Source organism: Tachypleus tridentatus, chromosome 1 (assembly GCF_004210375.1).
Source record: "Tachypleus tridentatus isolate NWPU-2018 chromosome 1, ASM421037v1, whole genome shotgun sequence".
Lineage (NCBI taxonomy): Eukaryota > Metazoa > Arthropoda > Merostomata > Xiphosura > Limulidae > Tachypleus > Tachypleus tridentatus.
The window spans coordinates 26,919,825-26,935,528 of NC_134825.1; the positions used below are offsets into that span (position 1 = coordinate 26,919,825).

At 35.3% G+C, this 15,704-nt stretch overlaps 1 protein-coding gene across 3 annotated transcripts in view; it reads right to left on the reverse strand.

Annotated features, from left to right (window-relative positions):
• The window catches only part of LOC143244804 (tetraspanin-11-like), a 67,158-nt gene that overhangs the window by 21,460 nt on the left and 29,994 nt on the right, over window positions 1-15,704 (reverse strand). The window contains exon 1 of one of the 3 annotated variants that reach the window (XM_076490167.1): window positions 992-1,155. The exons of the other annotated variants lie outside the window; for them this stretch is intronic. The gene's annotated coding sequence lies outside the window, so the exon portion shown is untranslated. Of the gene's footprint in view, window positions 1-991; window positions 1,156-15,704 lie in introns of those variants that run through there. 3 annotated transcript variants of the gene reach the window in all.

The following is a 15,704-nucleotide window of genomic DNA, read 5'->3' on the forward strand; positions in this document are numbered from 1 at the left end:
TGTTGCTCTCAGATCTGTGTTATAAACAACTTGTATCATCTTGGAGACAAAGAAAAGCACAAAAAAGTTGAAAACTACATAAATCCTCCTATTCGGATACACTTGTTTGATAAAGCTCAATCACATAATATTATTACACGCAAACAAACCCTATTTCTTTATAACGCCATAAGAATTATAGTAGGCGAATTGAGGCGTTTTGTGAAAGCATATAAACTGTTTTAACACCACAAGAACTATCGAAGATAAACTAGTATGTTATGATACAACTACAGAAAACAAACTAAACTATTAAGCTATTATAACACAACAACTACAGAAGACAAACTAAACTAAAAATATATTATAACACCACAAGAACCATTGAAGAGAATTTAAGAACCTATTATAATACCACAATAATTACCGAAGATAAATATCGAATATATTATAACACCACAATAACCACCGAAGATAAACTACGGATCTATTATAACACCACAGTAAGTACCGAACATAAACTACGGATCTATTGTAACACCACAGTAACTACCGAAGACAAACTTCGGATCTGTTATAACACCATAATGACTACCGAACATAAACTGGGGTTCTATTATAACACCACAATGAGTATCGGCGAGAAACAAAGGGAGTCTATTATAACACCACAATGACTATTTAGCACGAACTAAACATCTTTACAAGGCCTCAAGAACTAAAGAAGACCAGTTATGTGAATTCCTTGTCACATCACAGGAACATCAGAAACCAAATTAAAACCTTAATGAACTTAGTGCTTTATTTATACTTAATCTCTCTCGATCCGAGATCCTAAACCTCTCTTGTATCTATTTATTATTCTAGTTACAAAGGTTTAATTAAGAATAAGATACAAGACCGACCATCGGTTAAAGAATTTCATTCGGTGATAAATATGTATATTTTTTTTCTATAAGCACGTTTAGGTCTATAAGGCAACTGCAAATATAAATTAACAACGAAAACTCACCTGATGAACAAACACTCACGTTTTTCATGTGAATGAATATTAAAAAGTACTCTTGAAGGACATTGTTTTCAGTTTTCCAATATTCAGATTTCGGTAGTTAAATCTGTTTCCAAGATCATTAAGTCACCGAATCCACGAATAGCAAGTTACACTGTTACATTCAGAATGTGCTGACTAAAAATTCGTCTTTCCAAACACTGTACGTGTTTAATATCCGTACAGAAACAAGTTGTCCAGGGAAAGGCCCAAACAAATTAAACCAGTCAAGTTTTGAAAAAGGGAATCCCCTATTTTTTTTTTTTTTGCTCCTTTCAAAAACTTCAAATAACTGACTATGTGTGTTATACATGTATACATATAATATATTGTACTTAAAATATCTAATTAAGTCATGAGCGGTTTCAATGGTTCTAAATGGTTAAATCCTGAATATCATGAAAACTACTAGAAAAAATATAGTATGCCAAAATTACGTTTTTAAAAGAGAACTGAGGTTACTTGTGATACAAAAACATATAAATTAATATTTTCTCGTGAAAGTTTTAGTGAAAAACCACAACAACAACTTAGAATGCAATAAAATGTCAACATGCAAACATTTTGTTGTTTATTTTGAAATTTAACCTAGTTTAATTTAATTTGCTCTATGGAACATGTCTCTTACAAAACGAAAATTGTACAGTAATTTCCAAGTAGATCCTTCCAAAGAAACAAATGTGGCAATGTTGAAGGTTGTCTTATAAAAAATTCATGTTTAGCATACCGTAACAATACAAAGACACAGTTCTCTAAACTGTAATTAAATCTGAGCCCGATAAGAAATAGATACGGTGCGATATCGCTTGGTTTACACACCCTGTCCCCTCCCTCTTCACCTCTGGATGTACTTCACGGTAACAAAAAAGTATAGTGCGATATCACTTGGTTAACACACCCTGTCCCCTCCCTCTTCACCTCTGGATGTACTTCATGGTAACAAATAGGTTAACACACCCTACCCTCTCCCTCTTCACCTCTGGATGCACTTCATGGTAACAAATAGGTACGGTGAGATATCACTTGGTTAACACACCCTCCCCTCTCCCTCTTCACCTCTGGATGCACTTCATGGTAACAAATAGGTACGGTGAGATATCACTTGGTTAACACACCCTCCCCTCTCTCTCTTCACCTCTGGATGCACTTCATGGTAACAAATAGGTACGGTGAGATATAACTTGGTTAACACACCCTCCCCTCTCCCTCTTTACCTCTGGATGCACTTCATGGTAACAAATAGGTACGGTGAGATATCACTTGGTTAACACACCCTCCCCTCTCCCTCTTCACCTCTGGATGCACTTCATGGTAACAAATAGGTACGGTGAGATATCACTTGGTTAACACACCCTCCCCTCTCCCTCTTCACCTCTGGATGCACTTCATGGTAACAAATAGGTACGGTGAGATATCACTTGATTAACACACCTCCCTCTCCCTCTTCACCTCTGGATGCACTTCATGGTAACAAATAGGTACGGTGAAATATCACTTGGTTAACACACCCTCCCCTCTCCCTCTTCACCTCTGGATGCACTTCATGGTAACAAATAGGTACGGTGAGATATCACTTGGTTAACACACCCTCCCCTCTCCCTCTTCACCTCTGGATGTACTTCATGGTAACAAATAGGTACGGTGAGATATCACTTGGTTAACACACCCTCCCCTCTCCCTCTTCACCTCTGGATGCACATCATGGTAACAAATAGGTACGGTGAGATATCACTTGGTTAACACACCCTCCCCTCTCCCTCTTCACCTCTGGATGTACTTCATGGTAACAAATAGGTACGGTGAGATATCACTTGGTTAACACACCCTCCCCTCTCCCTCTTCACCTCTGGATGCACTTCATGGTAACAAATAGGTACGGTGAGATATCACTTGGTTAACACACCCTCACCTCTCCCTCTTCACCTCTGGATGCACTTCATGGTAACAAAAAGGTACGGTGAGATATCACTTGGTTCACCCCCTCGCTCTTCATCTCTGGATGTACTTCGCGGTACCTATGATTTTTGAAAGTCTATCTAGTGAATATTGTTTCTTTTGGACTATTTGTTCAACATTCAGTGGCAAGGTGACAACGGTATTAAGAATCAATGCCTTCTACTTCTACTTGATTTGGAAGTTACAATAAAATCACTGGGCCTTGATAATTTAATAAAGAGATAACAACTACGGCATTTATTAATGATTTACTGTGATTGTTTAATGTGTGTGGGTCCTCACGGCAATAGGGAAAAACCTAACCATGGTCTCGATCTTAGCGATACAGCACCTCACTGGTCTGTTCAAAACGAAAGAAAAACAATAGTTACGATACCAAAGGGAAGTATGTCACATGTCTATTCATACCTTAAATATAGCTAAAGTTCTCTATTAATAAGAAATTAACGACGCCACGGATAGGAAACTTGTACAAGCAATTACGGTATTCATATTTTAATTTACACGAAAGTTTTGATATCCTTATGTGCAACGTTTTCCTTTTTATCGGTATATATATCATACAAATACAACCAGAAACAGATGTTTTAATTTTGTTATATGGTTTGTGGTACATTGTGGATCTTGTGACTTAAATGAAGTGTTAAGGTCAACAGTAGTATGTTTGGTTACCATACAATGTGTTTATAATAGTTGAATACAAATAACTTTTGGGTTCAGTCGTAGGGTTAACAGTCTTAATTCTAAATAATAATATCCTTTACACTTATAAAGTCCCCCGCTGGTACAGCGATAAGTCTATAGAAGTCTAAAATCAGGGGCTCGATTCCCCTAGGTGAGGCCTGGCCTAGCCAGGTAGTTAAGGCACTCGACTCGTAATCTGAGGGTCGCGGGTTCGAATCCCCGTCACACCAAACATGCTCACCCTTTCAGCCGTGTGGGTGTTATAATGTGATGGTCAATCGCACTATTCGTTGGTGAAAGAGTAGCCCAGAGTTGGCGATGGGTGGTGATGAATAACTGACTTTCTTCTAGTATTACACTGCTAAATTAGGAATGGTTGGCTAGATAGCCCGCGTATAGCTTTGCGCGAAATTCAAACCTAATCATTCGGTGAACTCAACAGATAGCCCAATGTAGCTATGCTATAAGAAAACAAAACACACACACACACACACACTTATAAAACTGGGATCACTAACTATAATGACAATGTTTCTTGCCAAGCCTAAATAAATAACCGTTTCTATTTTACGAATTTCCCGTCTCAAATATCTTCACTTAACAGATTATTCATAGACAACACTGATCACGTCACATTAAATAATTTTCAAAAAAGTTAATTGGATTTTTGCATATTCTTAAACGCACCCTATTTTCTTTCACACCATCACCTTTTACAAGGGAGATAGTTAAAGGAAGAAAGAGGTACATTATCACAATTAATAACCTCTCGAGAGAGGGACAGTTAAATGTAGGAAGAAGTACATTACCACAATTGGTTATATCCCAATACAAGGACAGTTAATGGGAGAAAAAGGTGCATTACTACAATTAATAATATCCCATGAGTGGAACGGTTAAAAAGGTAGAAAGACATGCATTACCAAAATTGATAACATTCCTCGACAGTTAAAGTTAAATAATGAAAGAGGTACATTATTATAATCAATAATCTCCCATGAGAGGCAAAGTTAAAGGAAGAAAGAGATACATTACCATATTTAATAACTTCTCATGAGAGGGGCATTTAGAGGGAGAAAGAGGTACATTGTTACAATTAATAACCTCCCACGAGGGAAAAAGAGATGGTTAAAGAGACAGGCATTAACACCTTTAATAAACTACCTCTCGCGCGACCAAAGTCGCGATGCATTGAATAGTTCAGTGTATTTTCCCTTTTCGTGTCTTCCCATTTTTCCTCACGATGAAACTTTGTTTCTTTATATTTGTTCTGGTTAGCACAACTGGTGCTTTCACTGTACATACATGCTGGTTTGTGTGAACTACATTGGAACCGTCTTAGGTCATCAGCAAACACGCCCAAAGTATACAGAGTTTGTTCCAGATACCAATAAAGTGAGACTTTGTGATAGTGTACTATTCGCAAAATCAGTGTTAAATGTAATTCGAGAAGACAACAAAGGGTCAATCTTCCTGTTTTTTGAAACACAGGAATAAAGTTTGTTAATCTCATATCAAATTACGTTACGTTTTTCAAGTCAAACGTAAACTATTCATTTCCATTGTTCTTTTAATTTGAAATTCAGACAAACGCAAATGATTTCATGATATAAATGTTTATCGTTCAGAACAATCGTTTGATATGGAGAAATGTGTAAAAGTGATAAAAAAATTATAAAACTAATTAACACAGGTCGGTAGAAAGTCTATTCGTTACAAATACCTAAAAAAATTATCTTTGTTTCTGGAAGTTCACGCAAAGAAACTCGAGAGTTAACTGTATTCGCTGTCACTAATTTTGAAGTTATAGTTAAAACCACTGGTAGGCTATTCTTTTATTAACGCAAACAAAATCTCCGTAATGCGATGTCAAAATCAAATAACCCTCTACAGATTGCGAATGGTGCAACCACCATCATAACTGCACCACGTATAAAGGGTTATTTGTTTTGAATTTTGCGCAAAGCTACTCGAGGGATATCTGCGCTAGCCGTCCCTAATTTAGCAGTGTAAGACTAGAAGGAAGGCAACTAGTCATCACCACCCACCGCCAACTCTTGAGCTACGCTTTTACCAACGAATAGTGGGATTGACTGTCACATTATAACGCCCCCACGGCTGAAAGGGTGAGCATGTTTGATGCGACCGGGATTCGAACCCTCGACCCTCGGATTACAAGTCGAACATCTTAACACATTTGGCCATGCCGGGCCGGCATGTATAAAAGAAGAATATACAAATGTAAAACAAACAAATAGAGATACTAGGCGAGGAATCAATAGTAATTTCTATACTGAAGTCAGTGAAAAGTCGAAAAATGCTATTAGGAATGTGTTAAATATTTATTACTGACTGCCCCTGTGACGTCAGTCACTTATTCAGACCTGAAACAGAAAACGAAAAATGAAAAAAAAAGGAACACGGATGTTTGAATTTTGGCTCACCCTGTACGTAGCTTGAAGTCTATTAAAACAAACAAAGTGCCTTGAAGATATAAGTTATTGCCAGACTGGTTTATAGTGAAATATTTATGTTAGAATCAAGGTCGAATTTGTTCATTATGTTGTAATCTAATGTAAGTTACATGTACAATCTTGCATGTCGATCGCATACGCTTTATAATGTGTAAAAGTGTTGCTTTAGGGTTTTAGATAATAATGCAGTTTGTTGCCAGTGAAGGTTCTAAAATTCTGTGGAAAAGTTGGTGATTTAGAAAATCTGTTTATTTTTAATTTAAAAATATAAAATAAAGAACAAAGTTTCGAAATTCGATAAAATGATTATATAATTCACACTTGAAACCTTTACGAGACGTTTACTGGCGAAACTACGGTCGCGAATAAAGAAAGTTTTTATGTTTGTTTGATTTGGAATTTCGCACAAAGCTACTCGAGGGCTATCTGTGCTAGCCTTCCCTAATTTAGCAGTGTAAGACTAGAGGGAAGGCAGCTAGTCATCACCACCCACCGCCAACTCTTGGGCTACTCTTTTACCAACGAAAAGTGGGATTGACCGTCACATTATAACGCCCCCACGGCTGGGAGGGCGAGCATGTTTGGCGCGACTCGGGCGCGAACCCGCGACCCTCAGATTACGAAGCGCACGCCTTAACGCGCTAGGTCATGCCAGGCCCCAAAGTTTTTATGAAACGTACAACTGTGTTTGCTTGTTTGTTTTTTTCACTTCTATAAAATTATTAGATTACATATTAGTATCTTGTTCAAGAAATAAACAAAGGATGTACAGCTCATTATTTTTTAAATTGATGAGATGTTTAGAGTTATCGGATATCTTATCTAAATGTAAAAAAAAAAAAGAATTTTCAAATACGAATAGCGTGTTATCTTTGTAACAAAAGGTCTTTACCTTTTGGAGATTGCTCGACTTCATCTAGAAACTGTAATGTAATTCGATGATAGCAGGGTTTTTTTTCGCTGTTCACTATCCCTTATATTTTTATTTTTTAAATTTTCTACTTTGGTTCGTTAAGTTCTTTGAGTGACTTATTGGGTGACTAAGGTCAATCAAGTTTCCACGGTAAAATGTACAACGTAAAAGCTCAAGAATAACTCTTAAGCAATTTTAAAGCCATTTAAGGAAGCGTAAATTTTTCCTCCATTTTCGATTGGGCGTGACCTAGTATTGATTCAAAGTTCACAACCAGTTATCGTAAAAGCGTACTTTGGGGCTGAGGTTACTCTACAACAGTGACGGTCATATCCCATTATTCGATGAGAAAGCAATAGCCAAAGAATTGGTGGTAGGTGCCACTAACTATCTGCCTTACCTCTGGTTCATTAGTCGAAAATTATAGACGGCTTTGCACAGATAGTCCTTATGTAGCTTAGCGCAAATTTTAAAACAAAACAAATAAACCTATATTTCTAGATGCCATTAAACGATTTGGTCACTGTTTTTGTACAAAAATAATTTCAATTACTGTCATTAAAAATAATAAGGGCGTTAGAAATTAGTATACGATTGGAAGAAGAAGTAGACAATTAGAATTTAAGAGCTTTGATCTTTTGTATTAGTGAAGATTTTTAATGACACTTATGACTATTTAAAGTCCCTTTTACACAAATGATGTCCTTTGAGTAGCTTTACAAAATTTACCAAATTTTCATCCCATTTTGTTTGGTCTCGTACTTTCATACGTTTGATCTAATGAACCAGATTGTTAAAGCTCCTCAGTTTAACGAATCTTTCTTAAATTTCAGATCTTTTCAGACTCCGTTAAGCAGCAGTCAGACTACGTTAAGCAGCAGATGTTTTCGTGTCAAGCATTTAATTCTTGAAAATGACCCTTAAAATGTTTCATTGTGTTACCACTATAAAAAAATAAAGGCAATATATGTATAAACGATACAGTCATTTTCTCGCACTGACGTTAACCATATCATGGATGCTAACATTAGGCACAAAATTCGAGATGATACATTCGAAGAACAAACATAACTAGCACATCAACTACATAAAGAAGCTGACATTCTTTCATGTTTCTGTGACTTGAAACATCAATCAGAAATTCCAATCCATACTATTGTGCAACTTTTATTTAGTCGTATCATCAAAAAATCATCACAGTTACACAGTGTTCTATGAATCTTCATAAGGCAAAGCCTCGTTTCTCTATAGTCACTAATTTGTCCTTACTTCCACAGCCATCTTTTTTTTAACCTTACCACTTCTGTCATGCAGAATAAAAACCACACTCACAAACACACTAGTCTCTTTGCTTCACAACGCTAAAAGTTCTAAGTGTGAAATCACCAGTTCTTCCATTTCGTGCACCAATTGTCATTGTACATTTTCTGGACAAATATGATATCAGCATCACCTAAAATCTAAACCAGGACAATGTAAATGCGACCTGAATAAATAATGTAAAAACTCTCATAAAACCAAGAAAGGTCTCATAAAAGGTTATCTCTTTTATGAAGTTTACTGAAGACTTGTCAATTGTATGTTGTTGACAATCTTCATACGTGTCACATTCAAACCTTTAATGCGATACATGTTTGAACAATACAGGCCAATTTTTTTCATCACTATGGCCCACGTAAGCACAATTTTCACATCAATGATTCGTTTTTATCGCATTTATCAGAATTATATTTTCACATTGTTTAGCTTTAAGAGTGGTATGATCTCTCTGGAAATTATCACTTCAGGGAAGGGTATGTAACAGCTCTTTACGGTGCAAAATATTCGTACACTCAGATAACATAGCTGTGTTCGAATTGCAGATTTAGTATTTCCAAGATTAGGATATTCTTCGTATTAGAGGCATTGAAAAATTGGTTAATTTTGGCCAGCAGAATCAACAAGAGAAAAATTCAAACATGTCTTGTAACAAGTGAGAAACCATGAACACAATGGTATCAAAAGATATCTGCGTGCCCTCGACAGCAGTACTCAACATAATCAAAAAGGATCTCCAACTGGAAATGCGTGAAACAGGGTATGGATTCACCAAGATTAGGCTAAAAGTCAAACTCTTCTTCAGCAGTTGCATATCTGAAGCATATAGAGAATGAGTAAGTTTTCATGTGATAACATACCAGTCAAGTCTCCAAATGTGACACTTATGAATCTCTCAACAATGATTATTCAAATAGGTACTGAGAAATTGTTGTCTCCATACATTTGATAAATTATAGAACACCATTCGGGAAGGGTGGTGTGCTTTGGGCATGAGAGTCTTATGACGGAATCTTTTTGAAAGGTTATTGTAAATATGCATCGTCATCAGACTGAGCGTGACCAAACGTGTTAACATGATGTGGCTACAAAATTGTTTTAATACTATGTATGCAACTTCTGTATATCCCTTACCATTGAAGTGAGTTGTATCAAATGTTGTTCTGAGAACCCAGTGAATAATTACAATACATGTGTAACGTGCCTTTGAAAAAGCAATTTACCTACAATAACAGGGACAAAGGTCATATGAATTGAGAGTGTAATATTGACCTCAAGCACGTTTTAGAAATCTTTTCTTAGAATAGTCCATTTGATTTTCATGATAGGAACTTTGGAATAATGCATTTCCTATATCACTTTGAACTACCCCATCGAACCTGAAATAAAGTTTGATTTCTTTTTTTGTCAGACATATGCTGATATATGAATATATGAATTTTATTCATATTTTTGGCACACGTATTTATGATGATGATAATGCATTTATATTGATTGGTAGTAGAGTCTTTCTAGAGTTACATAAAACATTCTGTATAGTTTACAGGATATTAGACATACACAAAATGTGATATTATCCACAAATCAAACAGCACACACAAGCACTGATAGGGGTGTTTGGAAATAATGTAAGCTGCTTTTCAAAAGTTTACAGAAAGCACGTCTGGCCTGTCTGAGTACAGATAGTTTGTTTGATTTGTTTTGACTTTTGCCCAAAGCTACTCAAAGGCTATCTGTGCTAACCATTCCTAATTTAACAGTGATAGATAAATTGAAGACAGTTAGTCAATATCACCAATCACAAAATCTAGGGTTACTCTTTTATTAGCGAATAATATGGCTGACTATCACATTATAATACCTCTACATCTAAAAGGACAAACGCGTTCGATGACGGAGATGAATGAAGATAAATGAACACCCCAGCAGAAGTACTGAAGACATCACAAAGTGAATTAAAGAATATACTTGGAACTTTACATGAAACAGATTAACAAGGTTTCGTGCAAGTTAAATTAAATGGTTTTACGTTTGTTTTATAGAAACTTTCGACAGTAAACAAACATGAAAAAGTAAAATGTATAGGGCGAATTAAACATATTTTATTCAATTTTGATACACCAACCAAGAGCACAAGATATTTTCATTATTGAAGAAAATATGCTTCAAGTCGACTGGAATCACATTGATAATTGTATTAAAGCATTACAACAAGGTAACATGGTGACACATACTTACATTGCATGTACATAACTGAGCTTTCATTAAGGACTGAAGCTGTCGGGTGAACACATGTTGTATTTTTATGTAAACTGTTGCATTTACAGCAAAACCTTATTAGTCTATTCCTTAAAAGGGTTACTGTTTAAGTGACTCAACAATTGCCTGGAAAATTACAATTATATAACACACTTCGTTTCTCGAAGACCTAGGTAATTTATTAAAATCAACATTCTGTTCTTTATGATAAACGTGTGTTGCTGTCAGATTTTTCTAGTTCTCTTTAAGGTTATCTTTATTTTTACACTAGTACTCAAATAACTTGATCATAAATGTGCAAGAAATATTACTCGTGTTTTGGAACAGATAATTAGGGGTCAACTGTTTTAAGTAATATAATTTAAGTTTTGCAGTTCATTGAGATGAATAGGTTAATTTAACATCGGTTACGAACTGAAGAAGGTAATGAGTTTGATAATGTGCTCTTCCAAAAGGATCATGGACACATTAATTTATTTATGAATTGAGAAGAAACTAAGAAACAGAAACCGAATAACATAGAATATTCAATTAGTTAGTGGAATCAATATAAAGTGTCTATCAACAAGGGTGAAAGGCAAAGTTTGCATTCTAATAATTTTTGTTGAGAAGTAATTAGAAGACACCGAAAAGGGGCAAGGGTTAAGTGAAACGATTGAACAATAAATCACAAAACATCAAACATTATAAAAAACAAAGAATTATTGGTACTTAGTCATTATCGAAGCAAATGGCGAAAAAAGTATGTTTGTCATTATATTTCTGGGATTGCAAGTAGGTTTACTATCCAGGCCCACTACAAAAATTTTATGAATGAGTCTGGATATTAAACCTACTTACAATTCCGAAAATATAACGACCAATGTAGTGTGAAATTGAGTGAAAATGAATTCAAACTACATTTTCACTCAATTTCTTTTTTTCATTTTGGAAATAAAAAAAGCAAGAGTAAACTACCTTATGGTGTGCTCTGAGTAACGCAAAGAGTCTCTTTTCACAAAAAAAAAAATTCGTTCACAACCTGATCCATCATTTTGAGGTAAGCTATCTATCATACGTATGTCATTTTGATGAGCGGCACGGAATGGCAACATGGTTAAAATGCTCAACTCGCAATCCGAGGGACGCGGGTTTGAATCTCCCTCATATCAAACATGCTCACCCTGTCAGTTGGAAGTGGGAGTTAAAATGTCATTTTCACTATTCGTTGGTAAAAGAGTAGCCCAACAGTTTGGAGTGAGTGGTGATGACAAGCTGCCCTCCATCTATTCTTACTCTGCTAAATTAAGGATGACTATCGGAGGTAGCTCTGGTGTAGTTTTACGCGAAATTCAAAAACAAACATTTTGATGGGTGTTGTCTTTATCATGCCGTTATATATAATATTTTGCCTGTATCCTTTGGATCAAATATTTTGCTGTACATCATTGTAAGTTTCATTCCTAGGTTAAAATTGTCACACATTGTGTAGCTTTCTTTAACAATATCATATTATTAGATCCAACATCTTCTATTGTTAGGTAGAATGTAAGATCCAGTTAACTTCGACCCGGCATGACCAGGTGGGTTAAGGCGTGCGACTCGTAATCTGAGGGTCGCGAGTTTGAATCCCCCTCGCACCAAACATGCTCGCCCTTTCAGCCGTAGGGGCGTTATAATGTGTCGGTCAATCCCACTATTCGTTGGCAAAATAGTAGCCCAAGAGTCGGCGGGGAGTGGTAATGACTAGCTGCCTTCCCTCTAGTCTTACACTACAAAATTAGGGTCGGCTAAAGCAGATAGCCCTCATGTAGATTTGCGCGAAATTCACAAAAACACAAACAAACCGGTTAACTTCACAATATTATAAGTACTTTATATACTGAACTTTACATTCTACAAACGTCATTTACTAAGTTAGTGTTTGATGAATAATAGATGTAATTTCAAAATAATTCTAAACAGGCACTTAACTACCACTTTTGTCTCCAGCCTATGATATTTTCTTGTAACTAATATTTATCAAGAACGAAAGTTCTATATCCCCAAAACTAAATCAAGCGGCTAACTACTTCAGAATAACAAAGAAACTGAGCAATTAATTTGTTACCTCAATAATAAATAATCTATGTTGCCTGACCCGCATTTTTATAGTGCTGAAATTGTTATAAAATGTTGAAGAATCTTCCAGACATTAAGCCACGTGCTCATTATATGAAATAAAGTCTCTCTGGTCAAACAAAAAAAGTATAAAGTACAAAAATTAATAACAAAGTCTGTAAAGTTTTCTCCTTCCTGAATTGTAATGTTCTTGCACAACTAAAACAATAACACAGTGAACATAATTTCCTTCAGCAAATAGCCACGGAAATCCTTTGATGATACATTGTCAGTGATCTTGACAGGAACTTGGGGATTTTCAGCAGAAATGACTTCTGGTAACATCAAGTGACAATCTTATAGATGATCTTCTGCTTGAGCTGTTATTCCTCTCGGATTCTTTAAACCACTTTACTGATTTGTTCCACTACAACAGAAGCTCGTTCGCAAAACCTACTTACCTTTGGAGATTGTTCTCTCATACAACGTGGTCTGTACACCCATAGCAACTCATCACAGTAAGACGTAGTTTTATCGAAATTTAAAAGTATAGTGATTTTGTATCTTCTCATTAGCTAATTTAAGTATTTTTGGCTAAAGACATGTATAACAATCACTGTTCTTATTTATAATGCATAATGTGTGCAAGATTCTTTGGAGTGACATTCTTAGAAGGTCTAATGACATCTTCAACTCTCTTTCAAATAGCAATGATTCTGGTACGTTGCCTTTAGCCTCATGTATTACTATAAGTAAGTAGTATGAGTAGAAGATTAGGATTCCATATTCTTGAAGGTGTATTTAAAAAACTAACTTAAAAAGTGTACAGTTTTATCACACAACATTCCAGCAGAAGTGGGATGAAGAGCTGTGGTTCTGATTTCCATAATTTCTAGGATTAAACATATTTCTGCAAAAAAAGACTAATTCAATAAAAAAATTTTGAAACAGATTCATTATCAAGTTTCTTTGCTAGAGTTCCTGCTTCTTGGTTAAGAACAGAACATACGTCGCGTCATTTGTTGAAATAGTGAATTATCACAAAGGTGTGTTTATTCCAAATCTTGCTTTATAACTGAGGACTAAATACACTGAGAGCAACTTTCTCAAGTTGTGCTGTAACACATTATTGTATTACCCATGTTGGTTCCGTTGTGGGACTTTTGCTCACAGCTCAATTAATATTGCATACACCAATTATATACAGTTTTTGGCATCAAACATAACAGTGAGATGCTCTTACTCTCTCTAGTATCTTCCGTGCACCAAAGTGCTCAACCGTTAAAGACTGTTGAGGTGATGGAATATTTCTGATAAAAGTGTCTGTTTGTTGAACTATTAACAAAAGTGAAAATGCTTGATATAACATTGATATAACTTGATATAACATTGATATAACTTGATATAACATTCATTCTTATAAAAATGACAAATAACAGCGTGTCTGTAAAATCATTGTATAGAAGTTTTATTAAGCTATTCTTTACTCATCAGAAGCATGATGCACCATTCCTGATTGTATCTTTAGCCTTAGCATTTTTCTGGCGAGTCTTGGGATAGAATATTTTTTTATTATCTCCGAATGTCTCGTGCTTCAAGTTATATTCTGCTTTATGAGAACTCATCAGTTCTCTCTTTAGCTCGTTCACAATCTTATAGTTTTTCAGTAGTCGTGCCAGTAAGTGTTCTAACAAAACAGCAATAGTAACAATACAATAGAATCTTGATACAAGTTTTGTGGTCAATTTTGAAAAGATTCAACCTTGGACAGGTCTGCAGACTCCCCATCTCCGTTTACTGCATAGTCCAGGAAATTTACCTGTAAATTTAACATTACAGTTATTCAGGTGCGGCTTGTAGTTCTTTTTCTTCCACTGTTCAAGCATTTTTCTTATTTTATTACAAACATCAAACATTTTATGTGTGATTATTTCATCTAGATAAATTAGCACAACATTCTTTTGAAATTTGTTACGTATTCAAGTGTAATAGGTATTTTACATGATATAAAAGGCAGCATTACAAATTACTACAACACCTTGGAACAGTAAAGGCTGTTTTCTTGACTTGCTTTGACAGTTTGCATTTATCGGTATTAATTTTTCAGATTCGATGTTGAAAACTATTTTGTTGCACTGTTGAAAATACTTTGTGAATATGTTGTTGTTATTTTGAATTAAGCACAAAGCTACACACTGGTTTATCTGTGCTCTGCCCACCACGGGTATTGAAACCCGGATTCTAGCGGTGTAAGTCCGTAGACATACCACTGTACCACTGGAGATGCTTTGAAAATAAGCTAATTGTTCAAAATGGATATGCATTTGCTTTTGCGACTTCACTTACTTTTTATTAGACCATACAAAATCATGTGCATCCATCCTTCTTACAAGTACAGGGAGTTACATTATTCTTTCAACATTCGTGTTTTCTATTTCTTTGAAGTGATAGAAAGTCTGCAAATGTAAGGTGTCTTATTAAATGATGTAATGAAACTGCATATCCTATATCAATCTTATTTGCCTAGCTTAAGTAATAAGATCTAGCAAAAAAGGTAAAATTGTATTCTATGGGTAACACATGTTCATGGTATTAATCAGTTGTATGAAATTTGAAACTCATAAATAAATCTGAATGCTCGTCTTATCTAAAGATAAGATTTTTGTATCTTTTTTCTTTGAGGTTTCTACTTCTGATGTTCTAGAGGTATAGCTTCATGTCTTACAATGTTCCATTCAAAATGAACTCTTATTTCTCGATTCATTGTGTCAATGGTCTTAATAACATGTTCTTATTTTTATATTAATGAGCGTTCTTCCAACCAACAATTCTTCAGAGCATGCTGGTGCGTTTCATTTTCCGTATTTCGGTCATTACATCTAAATGTTTTATTACCAAACTGCACAAAAAAATCTACTCAGAGACTGTGAAACTGTACGAAACAAGGCTTATGTTACATCAATGTTTTCACATAAAGCCTAGGCCCAATATGCAC